Source organism: Chrysemys picta, chromosome 12 (assembly GCF_011386835.1).
Source record: "Chrysemys picta bellii isolate R12L10 chromosome 12, ASM1138683v2, whole genome shotgun sequence".
Classification (NCBI taxonomy): Eukaryota; Metazoa; Chordata; order Testudines; family Emydidae; genus Chrysemys; species Chrysemys picta.
In genome coordinates, this window is record NC_088802.1 from 28619208 (window position 1) to 28633556 (window position 14349).

The 14349-nt window shown below is 45.2% G+C and overlaps 1 protein-coding gene across 2 annotated transcripts in view; it reads left to right on the forward strand.

Moving 5' to 3' along the window:
* Positions 1-3069: 3069 nt before the first annotated feature.
* Positions 3070-14349, forward strand: part of LOC101946387 (zinc finger protein 34-like) — a 59484-nt gene continuing 48204 nt past the window's right edge. The window contains exon 1 of one of the 2 annotated variants that reach the window (XM_042847235.2): positions 3070-4356. The gene's annotated coding sequence lies outside the window, so the exon portion shown is untranslated. The remainder of the gene's footprint in view (positions 4357-14349) is intronic. The other variant, XM_005314014.4, reaches the window with a different exon arrangement.

The following is a 14349-nucleotide window of genomic DNA, read 5'->3' on the forward strand; positions in this document are numbered from 1 at the left end:
TGGCTGGCCAGGCAAGGGTAGAGGCACACCTTTCACTCGACACAGGGATGGTGAGAAGTGGGGAAGTTGTCAGGCTGCTCCGCTGAGACTACACCCCGGTATCAGTATCAGGAGTAGGACCCTGCAGCTGCACCTGCTCAATACTCTAGCCACCCTAACGAGTCAGCTAGGCTGCCTGATGACCTGCCCTGCCTGATTGGCTGAGGAAGCTAGAAGGTCTATTCTTAAGCCCAGGAGCAGTAGTAGCTCACTAGCTGTTCAATGCACATGGCCATGGACTGTCTCCCTCATTGTGCTCATCTCTCCAAGCCCTGCTCCTGCTTGGCTCTTCCACAGCTCCAGTCCAGCTCCTACCCTGCACCCAGTCTTGTTCCTCTTCTGTCCAGAACCAGCCCTGGTCCTGCCTTCCCTGACTCCTGGTAATCCAGTTCCAACCCTCGGCTCTGACTCCTCACTCCAACCTTCTCGACCTTTGGCACTGGCATTCAGACTCCAACCACTAGGCCTGACTCTCGCTCTGACCACAAGGACTGACTGCCTATGACTTGGTCCACTGACAAGCAGCCAGAGGAGGGATGGAGCAGTGATGGAAGCAGAGATGGAGTAGTTCAAACAGAAAGTCATGGAGGTGGAGAGATGCATGACTATCAACCCTGAGAAACTGTCCCTCCGCAGAGAGTGTTGAGAAAAATGGGATGAGCTTTGGGTCCTTGACGAACACTGGGCCCAACTTGCTTTTGTTTAGTCATGTATCGAACCCGTTTAGGAGATGTACTTTGGCTCCTGCCTTTTCTGTGCTCTAGAGAAGAGGAGATGAGGCACAAAACCACATCACCTGTCTACTAGCACCCCTCCTGTGGATATGGAGCAGATGTGATAACGGGCAAGAGCGTTCTACATGAACCTTTTCCGCCCGGATCGACCGATGCTGACATCTGAGTGGCCCCGTGGAATGAACTCCTGATGGTCAGCATGGGTGACCGAGACCGGCTGGTTTCCTCTCACTCTGGCCAAGCTCTCAGAAGGCCTCTGTTTCATGCCCATTAACAAAAACTGCAGGCATCGATGGCTGACCATGCAGTTCTACCGCACATTCTGGGATGGTCTTGGCTTGCACTTTGCCATCATCTGGGCAGAGCCCCTGGGCAGCATGGTGCTTGTCCTGTCATGCAGGAGGGCTGTGTGCCTGCTGGTGGAGAAGCCCTGAGGAATTGGTGCTCAGTATCACTACTTGGCATGGACTATAAAGTCATAGCAAAAGACAACTCACTGTGACTGAAGTCTGTGCTGGCAGATGTGATCCAGCCTGACCACACCTCCTCTATCCCAGGAAGGACTATCCTCGATGACTTCTCTCAGGCACAGGAATTTCTCCATCTAGCTTGTATAAATGATCGGTCTCTTGCCTTCCTCTCCCTTGACTAGGAAAAGCCATTTAAAAGAGTGGATCACGGGTATCTTGGAGAAAAACTGCAGGAATTTGGCTTCAGCCCATTTTTTAGGCTCCCTCCAGGTACAGTACGGCTCTGCGGAGTTTACAGTGAAGCTCAGTTGAGCCTTAGGGTGACCAGACAGCAAGTGTGAAAAATCGGGACAGGGGGTGGGGGGTAATAGGAGCCTATATAAGAAAAAGACCCCAAAATCGGGACTGTCCCTATAAAATCGGGACAGCTGGTCACCCTAGTTGAGCCTTGACTGAACCTGTCACTCTCAGTCAGGGAGAGCATCAGCGCTGCCCTTTGTCTGGCCACTTGTATGCTGTCATTGTCAAGCCTTTCCTTTGTCTTTTGTACAAGTGATTGACATGGCTGTGCTCAGTGACTCTGCCATGATGCTGTCAGTGTATGATGATGAGGCTCTCATCAGAAGCCCTGGTGCAGGTGGAGGATTGCCAAACCAACTACGCAGTGGACTCCTCTGACCCAGAGTTCAACCTGGTCAAGAGTTCTGGTCTGTTGGTCAGGGATGGGTGGTAGTTTGGCTCCCTCTTCCCCATGATCTGTACCAGCCAATGAGTCACAAGTCTGCTCTACTAGCTGTCTGCCACTGATCTTTCCCCACTGGAAAATTGGACTGACTTTGGTGTCTGATTGATTTAGGGCCATCCTTAAGGGGATGTGGGGCCTGAGACAACTCCCTGCCCTCCGTCCAAGGCCCTTCTCCCACTCCACCACTTCCCCCAAGCCCCCACCCCTGCTCCTCACCTGCCCCACCCCCATTCTACCCCTTCCCCCAAGCCCTGCCTCTTTCCGGCTTTCGATCCCTCCGGGAGCCGGCAGAGCAGGCAGGGCCGCTGCTTCCGTTTCCTGCCAGTGAGTGCGGTGAATTGGGGCGGTCGCCATGGGCCCCCCCAAAGCGCAGGGCCCAGGGCAGCCGCCTCAATTTGTCATACCCTAGAGATGGCCCTGGACTGGTTGCAGGCAATAACAAGGCTTCTCTGGTGCCTTTCCCTTCAGTGGAGGGCACTGGTCAGCAACCAGCTGGTCTTCTCCGTACTCTAGTACCAGCTCAACACCATCAGCCTGCCATTGGGGGACTCTGACCAACCTCCCCAGGAAGGTCTTGGCGTTTTTTTGCCCTGGGAAGCACTGGGTCTATGAAGGTGTCCATAGGTGTGTATTCTTTTACATATTCAAAATGTGAGAGGCAGAGTTGGAGGGAGGGAGTGTCTGTACAATATTTCACCGCATTCAGTCTCCTGGCTGGATCAGTAACGTAGCCGTGTACAGGGCCGCCCAGAGGATTCAGGGGGCCTGGGGCAAAGCAATTTTGGGGGCCCCTTCCATAAAAAAAGTTGCAATGCTATAGTAACATGTATTTGGAAATGTAAAAAATAACCAGTGACATACATTCAAAAATTAATTTGTAATAATTTGAAAATACACTAAATACATTATTTAAAAACATTAAATGCTTTAATGGTATGTATACATTTGCAATTACATAATGGGCTGTTGCTGGGTGATGGTGATGGTTAGGATGGGGTCGGGGGGGTGCCCCACCCCTTACCATGGCGCTTACCCCCTCTCCTGGAGCCTCAGCATGCTGCGACCAGGATCGGCCCCGGACAGCGTTGGAGCCACCGTGCTGCAGTGCGCCAGGGCCGCTCCCGGACGCGGCACGCTGAGACACCGGGGGAAGACGGAGGCGGGGGCAGCCTCCGACATATTCGTGGGGGCCCCTGCAGAAAATTGCCCCACTTGGCCCCCCCGTCTGGGCGGCCCTGGCCCTGCAACACTTGTATAGGATAGAGAGGAGCTGCGGTGATTAAGCTTTGACAGGCTAGGAATTGGAGGCCTGTGCCTTTAAGACCCCAGTCCCAGGAACCCGCCCCCTGCTCCCAGGCTGACATGCAGCCTCCCTGTGAGAACAACAAAAACAGCCTCTGCCCCCCCCACACCCCTAGATTAGCGAGCACAGTGGGTGGCTCATCCCACGGGGTCACTGTTCCCCCCCTCCCCCTCCCTAAACGGGGGTTTTGTACCCGCACGGGGTCTGGCAGTGTCTCCCCCCCCCCCCGCTTAACCCCGGCTCTCACCCCCCACCACCGATTTTTGCCCTTCAGCCCCTCTTCTGCTGCTAGCTACAGTAGCTTGAACCCCCCAGGCCAGTAAAATTCTGCCCCCTGCTCAGACCCTGACACCCCCCCCGCTGCGATTTGCCCCCCTTAATCCTTTTAAACCCCCCCAAAGAGGAGGCAGCAAATCGTAAGTAGAAGTAAGGGCAGAGAGAGGGCAGTGGCTACAACGAAGGTTACTGGGCATGTTCAGTTCGAGTGAGCATGCTCAGTGCACCCAAAGTAGCAAAACGGGAGCGAGAGCAGTTTGTGATGTGTAGTATGTGAAACTGCTCCCTGTAGGAACATCAGGTAGCAGTTTTTTACAATAACAGTTTTTTACAATCCATTGCCTATCAGTAACTGCTACAGGTAGCACATTCGTACAGGGAACAGTTTCCTACACTATACCTGGAACAAGCCGCCCCAGCAGTGCCAGAGGCCCGTTTCTCGGGGATTCGCTCTCGGGTTCATTCACTCCGGGGGTGTCTGGCAGCGGAGGGGTTAACCCTGTGGCGCCAGCGCGCGCTGCTCGTTGCTAAGGGAGGGGAAGTTGCTCTGGTTCTTGCTGCTCCGCAGATCCGGGGCTGAACTTCCCGGGTCACAGGCTGCTGCCGCCTCCATTGTGAGCCGGGAGCCTGGGCTGAGCCGCTGCTGCTCCCCAGCGGGGTGTGTTCGGGGAGAGCCCTTCCCTAGCAACTCTGTGTGCCCAGCCGGGGGGACTTTCTCCGGGGGCTGGAACCAGCCCCTGGGGCAGCTCCGGGCTCTGCCGACACCAGCCCCTGAGCCGGAGCCTGCAGGTGAGGGGAGAGACCCGGGGGAAGGGCTGGGGCCGGGGCAATGGCACCGTCTGCTGCTTTGCTGCTCCTCAGCAGCCTCATGCAAACCGAGGCTGCTCAGTCCCATCAGGGCAGGAGGTAGGCACCAGAGTTAAGAAGAGGATACAGACACTGCCAGCCGGGGCCAATTAGAGTGGGGGGCCAGGAAGGCCATTTGGCCTGGGCCTCAAGTTCAAAGCGAGCCTCAAATTTAGACACTTGTTAATTTTTTTGGCATTTGATAAGTTTCGCAACTTTTTTTTATGCACATCCCTATCAGTCCAAAATGTGACACACACTCTCAGCTTAGAGCTGCAAATGTAAGCAAATAAGAGATGTGATTTGATAAAAGACATAATTTTTTTGTTAACTGATATAGATTTTGTCATATTAAAGAGTTAAAAACGTTCATAAATATCTCAGATCAGCTGATTATATAAACAAACCACTACTAGTTGCTGGTGCTGGATCAAGTGAGTGTTGAAAGATGTTTTTTACCCACGAAAGCTTATGCCAAATAAATCTGTTAATCTTTAAGGTGCCACCGGACTCCTTGTTGTTTTTGTGGATACAGACTAACACGGCTACCTTCTGATACTTGTTACATTTTAGTGTCTTTATAGTTTTACATCTAGTTGACTAAGGAATTATTTAGGTGTGAGAATTCCTCATTATTATCTTTATATGGTAGCTAAAAGAGGTGACTGGTTGGTTGGTTGAGCCTAGCTTGGTAGCTTGGCCATCATCCTAGGCTTTCGTAGTCTATGGGCCCAGATTCAAGGTGAAAATTTGTGAGGACAATCTTGTACAGTGAGTTCCGTCAGGACACACGTTTGAAATTTTTGGACATTATTCCTCTGTCTGTATCCGTTTCTGTGTTTACTATTTATATGTCATCCCTTTGTCTTCAGCTCAGCCTGTTATATTATACCTTGCATGCTTGAGTTTTGATTCAGTGATAAGGATAATAACCTGTCTGTTTCATTTTGTGTTCTTCATTAATATTCCTTCGTTTTAAGTCTTTTCAGCATTTGTGTACATGTTTACAGTGGAAGATTTCAAGTGTAGATAAGCTACTTATTTACAGCAGAATATTTCAAGTGTGGATAGGCTACATATTGACCAGATAGATCACTATGAAAAGGACATTTGAAAGTGGTGCAAGCAAGAGACGGCGAAAACAAGAGCGTGAAGCAGCAGCTAAGAGCTCAAAGCCAATAACTTCATTTCTCAAACCACTGGAAAACACACCTTACCCAACAAACAACGCTACAGATAATGAAAACTCCGCAACTGCAACAGGTGATATTTCAATGCCAATACCTGAACATGAGGACAGTAGTCAAGAAGGAGATGTGCCAACAGTAACAGATACAGCAGAAGATCCTGTGTACGATCAAGAAACTCAGCAGCAACAGGAAGATGCAGATCTTACGCAGCAAGAGCAATTCATGATTACTACAGGTTTGACTGTGACTGACATTGGAATTATTGATGAGCAATGCTGCCCAAATGTAGTCTTTTCTTCAAATTAGTTCCAAGTAACATTCCACGAGATATTGATAATCTTGCTTTCCCTACTTGTCTGCTGACATTCAAAAACTCTTCCAAATGGTGAGACCTACACAAGAGACTGGTTATTGTGCACCCTGCTTCATTTTGAACAAAAGTGCTGCAAATGCATCAGTTCTCTCTGATCAATCAGGATGGAGCATCAACAGAGGTTGGAGGAAGTTGAAAGGCTGAATACCATTATATGAGAGTTCAACGTCACACAAAGAAAACTATGTTGCATGCAAATCAGCCAGTAGGGCAGCATCAGCTAAAAGTTCAGTTGAGAATTGAAGGAACATAAATCCACACCGTATAGAGTCAAGCACAGGAGCTTATTACGCACAGCGCTGGTGGAGTGTCACTTTGCTTATCAGGCTCAGAGACACTGCAGAACAATTAATTACAATAGATTATATAGGTGTTCATTGGGTGGAGAGAAGTAACGGGGATGGGTTTTCCCAAGCCCTTGGATAGGTTCTAGCAGCAAGACAAGATAAGCACAATAAGCCAATGGTCTAAAAGATTATATAATGGCTCCACCCAAGGCTCAAATTAACATATTGCTGACACACAGGTAATTACCCTCAAACTATGTCTATTAAAGTGTATAGGTTAAATCCTAATTTTGGGGTCCAGAGGAATGAGGTAGCAGCTCTCCCAGTTGACCAACAGGTACATTCCTGGAGATTTAAGCAAAAAAGCAGTAATTAGTACACAATAGTTTATAAGTTTACCCTTGCGTTTCTGTGGGCTAGGATTGTCATACATTTGTGAGGGGAGGGTGTCATAACTCATGTCAATCATATTAGGCCTCTCCCCGAACTCTGTCTGGGATCTGAGGGGTATTGTACCACTATCTCCTCCCTGCATTAGGGAGTAACCGTGAGGCCTTTCTCGGTGTTTCATGTGTCTATAACTCATGATAAGGACGCCCAATTACATTTGGAGTTATGCTGACTCCGCTCACTGACTTGAAACACACCAGTTATCTGTTTACCCCAGCTTTCTCTTAGCTATGTATTGTTCTCTGTTAGCCAGCCCCCATGGCCCAGGCCAAGCTGTGGACTCCGGCCCTATATGAAAAGTTTTTAGCAGAAACTGCAGTTAAGATCTTACATCCACATTAAATGGATTATGGCCCTTCAAGAATTTACTCTTGACTGAACTCTCTACAGAAACTAATAACTGGAAAAAACTTCTTGAGCACATCCTGAATATCATACTTTTTCTTTCTGAGTGGGTATTGGCTTTCTTTGGTTCCAGTCAACGTATTGGTGATCATGCAAATGGAAACTTTTTAGGCATAGTTGAGCTCCTCAGCAAATATGACCCACTTTTATCAGAGCATGTTAAACATGTTCGAGAATCACAAGAGAGTCAAAAGTGCATGCAAGTCCATTATCTCTCCACGCGCATACAAAACGAGTTTATTGAGCTCTGTTGGTCATTCGTACAAACAAGATTTCTGGATGATATTCAAAATGCAGGGCTGGCTCCAGGCACCAGCCCAGGAAGCAGGTGCTTGTGGTGGCCAAGGGGAAGGGGCAGCACGTCGGGCTCTTCAGCGGCAATTTGGCGGCGGGTCCTTCGGTCCCTCTCAGAGGGAAGGACCTGCCACCGAATTGCTGCTGAAGAAGAAAGCGGTGCGGTGGAGCCGATTGCGGCTTTTTTTTTTTTTCCCCCGCCACTTGGGGCTGCAAAAACCCTGGAGCCGGCCCTGTCAAAATGCCAAGTATTTTTCAAGCATTGTTGATGCCACTCCAGATTGTTCTCACAAGGAACAGACTACTATAGTTATTCGGTATGTTAAGATTGTAGACAGCTCAAAATTTTCAGTTGAAGAAAGGTTTATTTTGTTTGATAATTTCACAAGAAAAACTGGAAAAGAAATTGCTGCTTGAGTACTAGCAATTCTAGAAGGTTTTAAGTTAGATTTTCAAGTCTACATTGGTTAAGCCTATGACAATGGATCTAATATGGCTGGGAAGTACAAAGGTGTAAAAAGGTGTATTGGGAGTGGACTACATCCACCCTGATTGAATTGGCCCTGTCAACACTAGTTCTCCACTTGCAAAGTAACTCCCTGCTCTCCATGTGTCAGTATATAATGTCTGCATCTGTAACTTTCACTCTATGCATCTGAAGAAGTAAGGTTTTTACCCATGAAAGCTTATGCCCAAATAAATCTGTTAGTCTTTAACTAACTCCTTGTTGTTTTTTTAAAGGTGTACAAGTAGTTCTGCTTGAGCATAATTCAAACTGTATTTTCGCCAGCTGTGGAAACCACATGCTAAACCTTGTAGGTGTTGACTGTGCTGAATCATGCAAGGAGGCAATTACTTTGGAACTGTTCAACAAATGTACAGTCTCTTCAGTAGCAGTCCACAAAGGTGGGAAATTCTGAAGCAATATCTTCCTGTTTCACTGCATGGGATGTCCAAAACTAGATGGTCTGCACGGATTGATGGTGTTCAACCAGTTGTGCAGCATTTGAATTTAGCGAGAAAGGCTTTAAATGAGCTTGAATCTCAATCTCACTGCACAGGCTTGAACTGAACTTCAGTCTATTCAGAAGCACATGTCCAAATTTGAATACATTCTGATGTCATCTTTGTGGATGGAAGTTACTTATAATGATCCACCAAACTAATCTGGTAATTGAAGCACACAATGCTACACTTGATGTTGAGAGGGATAACATTGAACACTGATAAGACTTATCAGTGACATTCAGCAGATTCATGAACAATGGGATGCAATCCTGACTGAGTCCAAATTAGTAACACAGAATATTGGCATTTCATCTGAGTTGTCCACCAATCACAACTTACCTACTGAATCTGATGCCAAGCAGCTTTATAGGGTCAATGTCTTCCTTGTTATCATTGACTTTATTCAATCAGGTCTTACACATTGACTTGAGTTACTGAGTCTAATTTGTACCCTTCTTCGGTTTCTTTGGCATTTCAGCAGACTGAATAATGAAGATCTACTTTCTGCAGCTGAACAATTTCAGCAACAGTACAACAAAGAAATCTCAAAAGATCTCAGTGACGAGGTCATCTTCCTCAAACAAATATATTCCACGAACTTTAAATTGGATTGCAAGCCAAAGGAATTGCTTCAAGAAATACTCGAACTTGGACTCTCTTGGGTGTTTCCTAATATCACAATTGCATTGCGTATTTTTGTCAGTTTGCCTGCATCGGTGGCTTCAGGTGAACGCACCTTCAACGTGTTGAAGCAGGTAAAGAACTATCCCCGTTCAACTATGGGACAAAAGCATTTGAATTGGCTCGCCATGCTTAATATCAACTATGACATTGCATGAAAGCTAGATTTTTCTTCAATAATTAGTGCATTTGAACAGAGAAAGGCTAGAAAAGCATTTGTTAAATAAAAAAATATTAAAATTATGTCTTTTTTGGTGCCTTATTTGTTTTCATGTATCATAATTTTTTATTTTTATTATGGCTAGGGACCTCAGAAGTTGGAAGTGGCCCGGGCCTCTCCGGACCTCTGAGAGGGCCTGCTGCCAGCCGGTGGCACAGGGGAAATCCCAGGGTAGGGAGGGACAGGGCCGGCTCCAAGCAGCCAAACAAAAACAAAACAAAACAAAAAAAGCTGCGAACGCGATCTGCGGCGGCAATTCAATGGGAGGTCCTTCGCTCCGAGCAGAAGTGAGGGACCGTCCGCCAAATTGCCGCCGAACAGTGGCCGCCCCAAGCACCTGCTTGGTAAGCTGGTGCCTGGAGCCGGCCCTGGGGAGGGGCAGAGGAGATAGAAGCGACCCTAGATCAGGGGAGGGGGGGAGCCATCTGTAGTGTTTGCAGAAATGGAGGGTAGGGACAGCGAGGCTTTTTCCCCACTTCCAGGATGGGGCATCCCAGAGCCCGCTTCCCAGGGCTGTGATCTGAATGGCACAAATGTCACCCAGTGCCTGGACAAGGCAGCTCTTCCCTATCTGATACGATGGATTCACCTGATAAAGGGGACTAGATTCAGTGACTATTTTAGATACAGCCCCTTCCAAACGTTATAATTGTCAGACATGTTTTTAGGGTTTAAAAGAATCCCTTATCAGTTTCTGTGTCTGCATAAAACCGCATAGGAGTTCACAAATGTTCTCATTGCCTGAATTAGTCTGCCTTTTTCTTGTAATGTCATTTCACTCCTTTAAGTCATTTACCTTTTTAAAATGTTATTTTTATTACTCTTAGCACTTCATCATTTACCTTCAATAACATTGTGCAGAGGGCTTTGAAAATATTCTGGTGCTGGTAGTTTCAGCAATCCCATTGCACACTGTTTCTAGTGTAGCACTTCCTGTTTGTATGGCAACCTTAGTTTTTAATTCTAAATGTTTGTTCTTTTCCTTCCCACACAAGTTTATTCTTTGGGACCATGTGGTATCAAGGCTGACAGATTTCCTGAGTTGGTGTCAGAACTCCCCATCAGTTTCCTTTAATCCTCTAATGCAGATTGCCTTTGTCAGCTGTTGTTTTGCCTCTCTACCCAGCACCCTTGTGCTTTTTCACATGTCATCACTTGTGTATATCTTGGTTCCCAAATATTCACTACTGGCCAGATTTTTAAATATGAAAGCACCTAGATGTTTTTGAAAATCCTTTTGTAATTGAAAACTTATTAAAAATCCTTATTTCTGTAAGTAACTCTCCATCCTGAAAACACTTTATTGCACATATAAATGTTTCAGAGTAGCAGCTGTGTTAGTCTGTATCCGCAAAAAGAACAGGAGTACTTGTGGCACCTTAGAGACTAACAAATTTATCTGAGCATAAGCTTTCGTGGGCTACAGCCCACTTCTTCGGATGCATAGAATGGAACATATATTGAGGAGATATATATACACATACAGAGAGCATGAAAAGGTGGGAGTTGTCTTACCAACTCTGAGAGGCCAATTAAGTAAGAGGAAAAAAAACTTTTGAAGTGATAATCAAGATAGCCCAGTACAGACAGTTTGATAAGAAGTGTGAGAGTACTTACATGGGGAGATAGATTCAATGTTTGTAATGGCTCAGCCATTCCCAGTCTCTATTTAAGCCCAAATTGATTGTATCTAATTTGCATATCAATTCAAGCTCAGCAGTTTCTTGTTGGAGTCTGTTTTTGAAGCTTTTTTGTTGCAAAATTGCCACCCGTAGGTCTGTCATTGAATGACCAGACAGGTTAAAGTGTTCTCCTACTGGTTTTTGAATGTTATGATTCCTGATGTCAGATTTGTGTCCATTAATTCTTTTGCGTAGAGACTGTCCGGTTTGGCCAATGTACGTGGCAGAGGGGTGTCGGAGAAAAACTGAGTTCTCACTATTTTGTTTAGGTACCGCAAGTTAGACGCTTTATTAACTCTCACATGTGCAGAGGAGAGAGCAAAGCAGGTCTCTCTCTGGTAACTAATTACAGCAAGCATTTATACCTTTTATTACAGAAATAATGAGGGACAGCAGCATTTTGTTTATACATAGGCCATCTTGATATTTTATTTCCTCACTTGTTTTGACTCTTGCCTACATACAATTAGTTTCTATACCTTATTTACACAAGGTCTTCTACACCTTATCTATACTGAGGTTACAATGACTTCTTACACAGCTTTTTCTCACCCGTCTCACACAATCCTTGCTTCTACAAATCTCGCGTTATCAGGGTTATCAGGGTCACAGCTAGCTTGACTCTTGCTAACAAAGACTGTCTCTTGCTAACGAAGCCTGACTTTTGCTAACAACCGTCATGCATTGCAGTTCCCTTCAGTCAGTTCTTTTCTCTGCTTCCACAACCCCCCCCTTTTGTACTTCTAGTACAACAAACATTTTCAAATCTTTATTTGCATCAAGTCCTGGACTTCAGATTCTAAATTAGATGCTTCAACCTTAGGGGTTTTGATTGGATGCAATGATAATGCATGATTAGCATGAACATGAAAGGTATTACTATTATTACGTCTTTTACAACAACAATAACATAATTTTAAACTAACTAATAACAATACAAGCAATAACATTCCCATAGCAATACTATAATGGGGTTGTTGTACAGCCTTTGTTATAAAGCACAATACATCATATTTAGTACATAAGGTAGATACTTTATAAGCAGTGTGAAAGGCATACTTTTTTACTTGATATACATTTTGAAGCATGTGAATTTGCCCTTGTACCTTAGAGATTTTTTGAATCTCAGGTAACAATGAAAGCAAATTTTGAAATCTATCAGATAGTAAGCTAGTCCAATTAAAGGGTATTTGGAACCTAAGGGCTACTTGAAAAACTTTATCTGCAGGCCAGTAAATGATATGATTGCCTGCAGTGGTAGTGAGATTAAAATGTATGTTTTGTGATATGGTGTTTTTAACATACACACAGCTATTATTAGCTTGGAAGAGTAAGTGTTCTGTTAGGGTAGTTCCTTGTTCCCTACCCTTCCAGCAAACGTAGTCATAGACAGTGACAACTTTTTCTGGCTTTAGTTTACGTGTACACTGAAGCTGTGGGGGTTCTAATGGCCAGAATGTCCACAGGTTACCTAACCCCATTCAAATGTTAGGTGTAATCCTAGGAGCACTAATTAAGAATCGATTGGGCATACCAGGTGGTTTAATTTTTCAGATGTCTCGATGAATTACCCAATTTCATATGCATTCTCCCCATGGACCCGGCAGGATACGGTATGTGGGAGCCCACACCCCCTGTACCGGTCCATATGCTTGGAAGGAGCACTGAGAACGTCCACACTTCCACCCAGAAAGTTTCCAAGTATGTCTCCATGGCCACAGATTAGATGGTACTCCTGACGTGTCTGTAAGGGCAGTGGGCCAAGCCTGGTGCTCTAGATTATTTCGAATGGCCATTAGCTGGTCATTCAAGAAATCCTGAATTTTTGAGCATGCTAGATTCCACTGCAATGCCTTTCCAGCCTCAGTGATATTTAATACCATTTTTGTCAGTAACTTCTGGGTCATAGAACTAAGGGCGGAGATAACATGTAACTTACCAACTTCAGCCTGTACCTGGGTTAGTTGTGCTTTAGAAACAAGGCCTATGGCCTTCTCTAGTTGGCCCAATTTCTCATCATGTTTCTGATTTTTAAAAATATTCCAAACTGCTGCTGCACTATTGGCCCCATCCCACAGGGATCCGGTCAAGTCTCTTCTCTTTTTAGAAGAAATAACCCAAGCCCTCTGTTGTGCTAATCTAATGGCAGCCCCTTGTGAACAGTTCGGGTATGTAGAGGTAATTTGGAAACTGGATAAGGGCAATGAAAATTTAACAGTTCCCAGTGTGGTGTTAATCACAGTCCATCGATATCCTACTACATCTCTCTTTGGTGTAGTACTATACCACATCTGTTGGTCAAATACCTTTATGTATTTCCGGGAGGCATTAACATTAATGGTATAAGATGGAGTGTATTGCAGTAAGGTACAAGTTACATTATTAGTTACTGGAATCATTTCTATGCAGGTAAAATTTTCAGTGGCAGAACAAACTCTTTGAGTGCTTGTTCGATTGTTCACTAATTGGGTGATTAAATAACAATAAGGGCCTCTTTTATTTAACACAGTACAAATTTCAGGAACAATTATTATATCTATTTTACTATAGAACCCATCAATTGCAGTTATTAATTCTTGGGGTTCACTAGTAGTGATATTATGTACTTTTATCTCTACAGATCCATTTGTTTTTCATTTAATTGTTTGCTCATATACATTATTTTGAACCTTAAAGAATAATTTTTTTGAGCAAAATTTCAGTAAATTACTGAGATGTGAAAGTCTTGGCCAATGAGTTTCATTGGAATGTGTAGTACTGTTTGTATCTGGATAAGTTACAGTGGTGGTGGCAAGGGTCAAGGGACTAGTGGTGGGTGTAGTCTTTGTGGTGGCAGGGCGTTTTTGATATTTATCATCTGAAAGCCAATTAGGGAGGGCAGTGCATCCTGAAGGTACCTGTCCATAAGCACAAAGCCCTGATCCTGGAAAGAATCCACCCCACCACTGGACCCCACATTTTCAGGAACGTTTCCCACAGTTTCCTTCTTGCCAATAAACAATACTTCGTTTCTTTCACCAGGGCCAGTTCTTAATGTTTTTTGTAGTTAGAAAGTTCTGGACTTTGGTGGTTTTAGCAGAGCGAGTGTTTTTTCTTTTCTTCTTCAAAAACAGTTGTGATTTACCACAGTGCAGGGGAGAGGTTACTAGCACTTCACCCTGTACTGGTGTGGTTTCTGTAAAAGAATTCAAAGGCACAGTAGATTTGTCAGTGGACAAGGGAGAGGTTACTAGCACTTTACCTTGTCCTCTTTCCCTGCTGTCCAGGAGGCACAGCAGAGCTAGCAGGAGAAACAGGCTGATCAGCTGCTGGAGAATCCTCTCCAGGCGGAGGGTTTTTTTTGCAG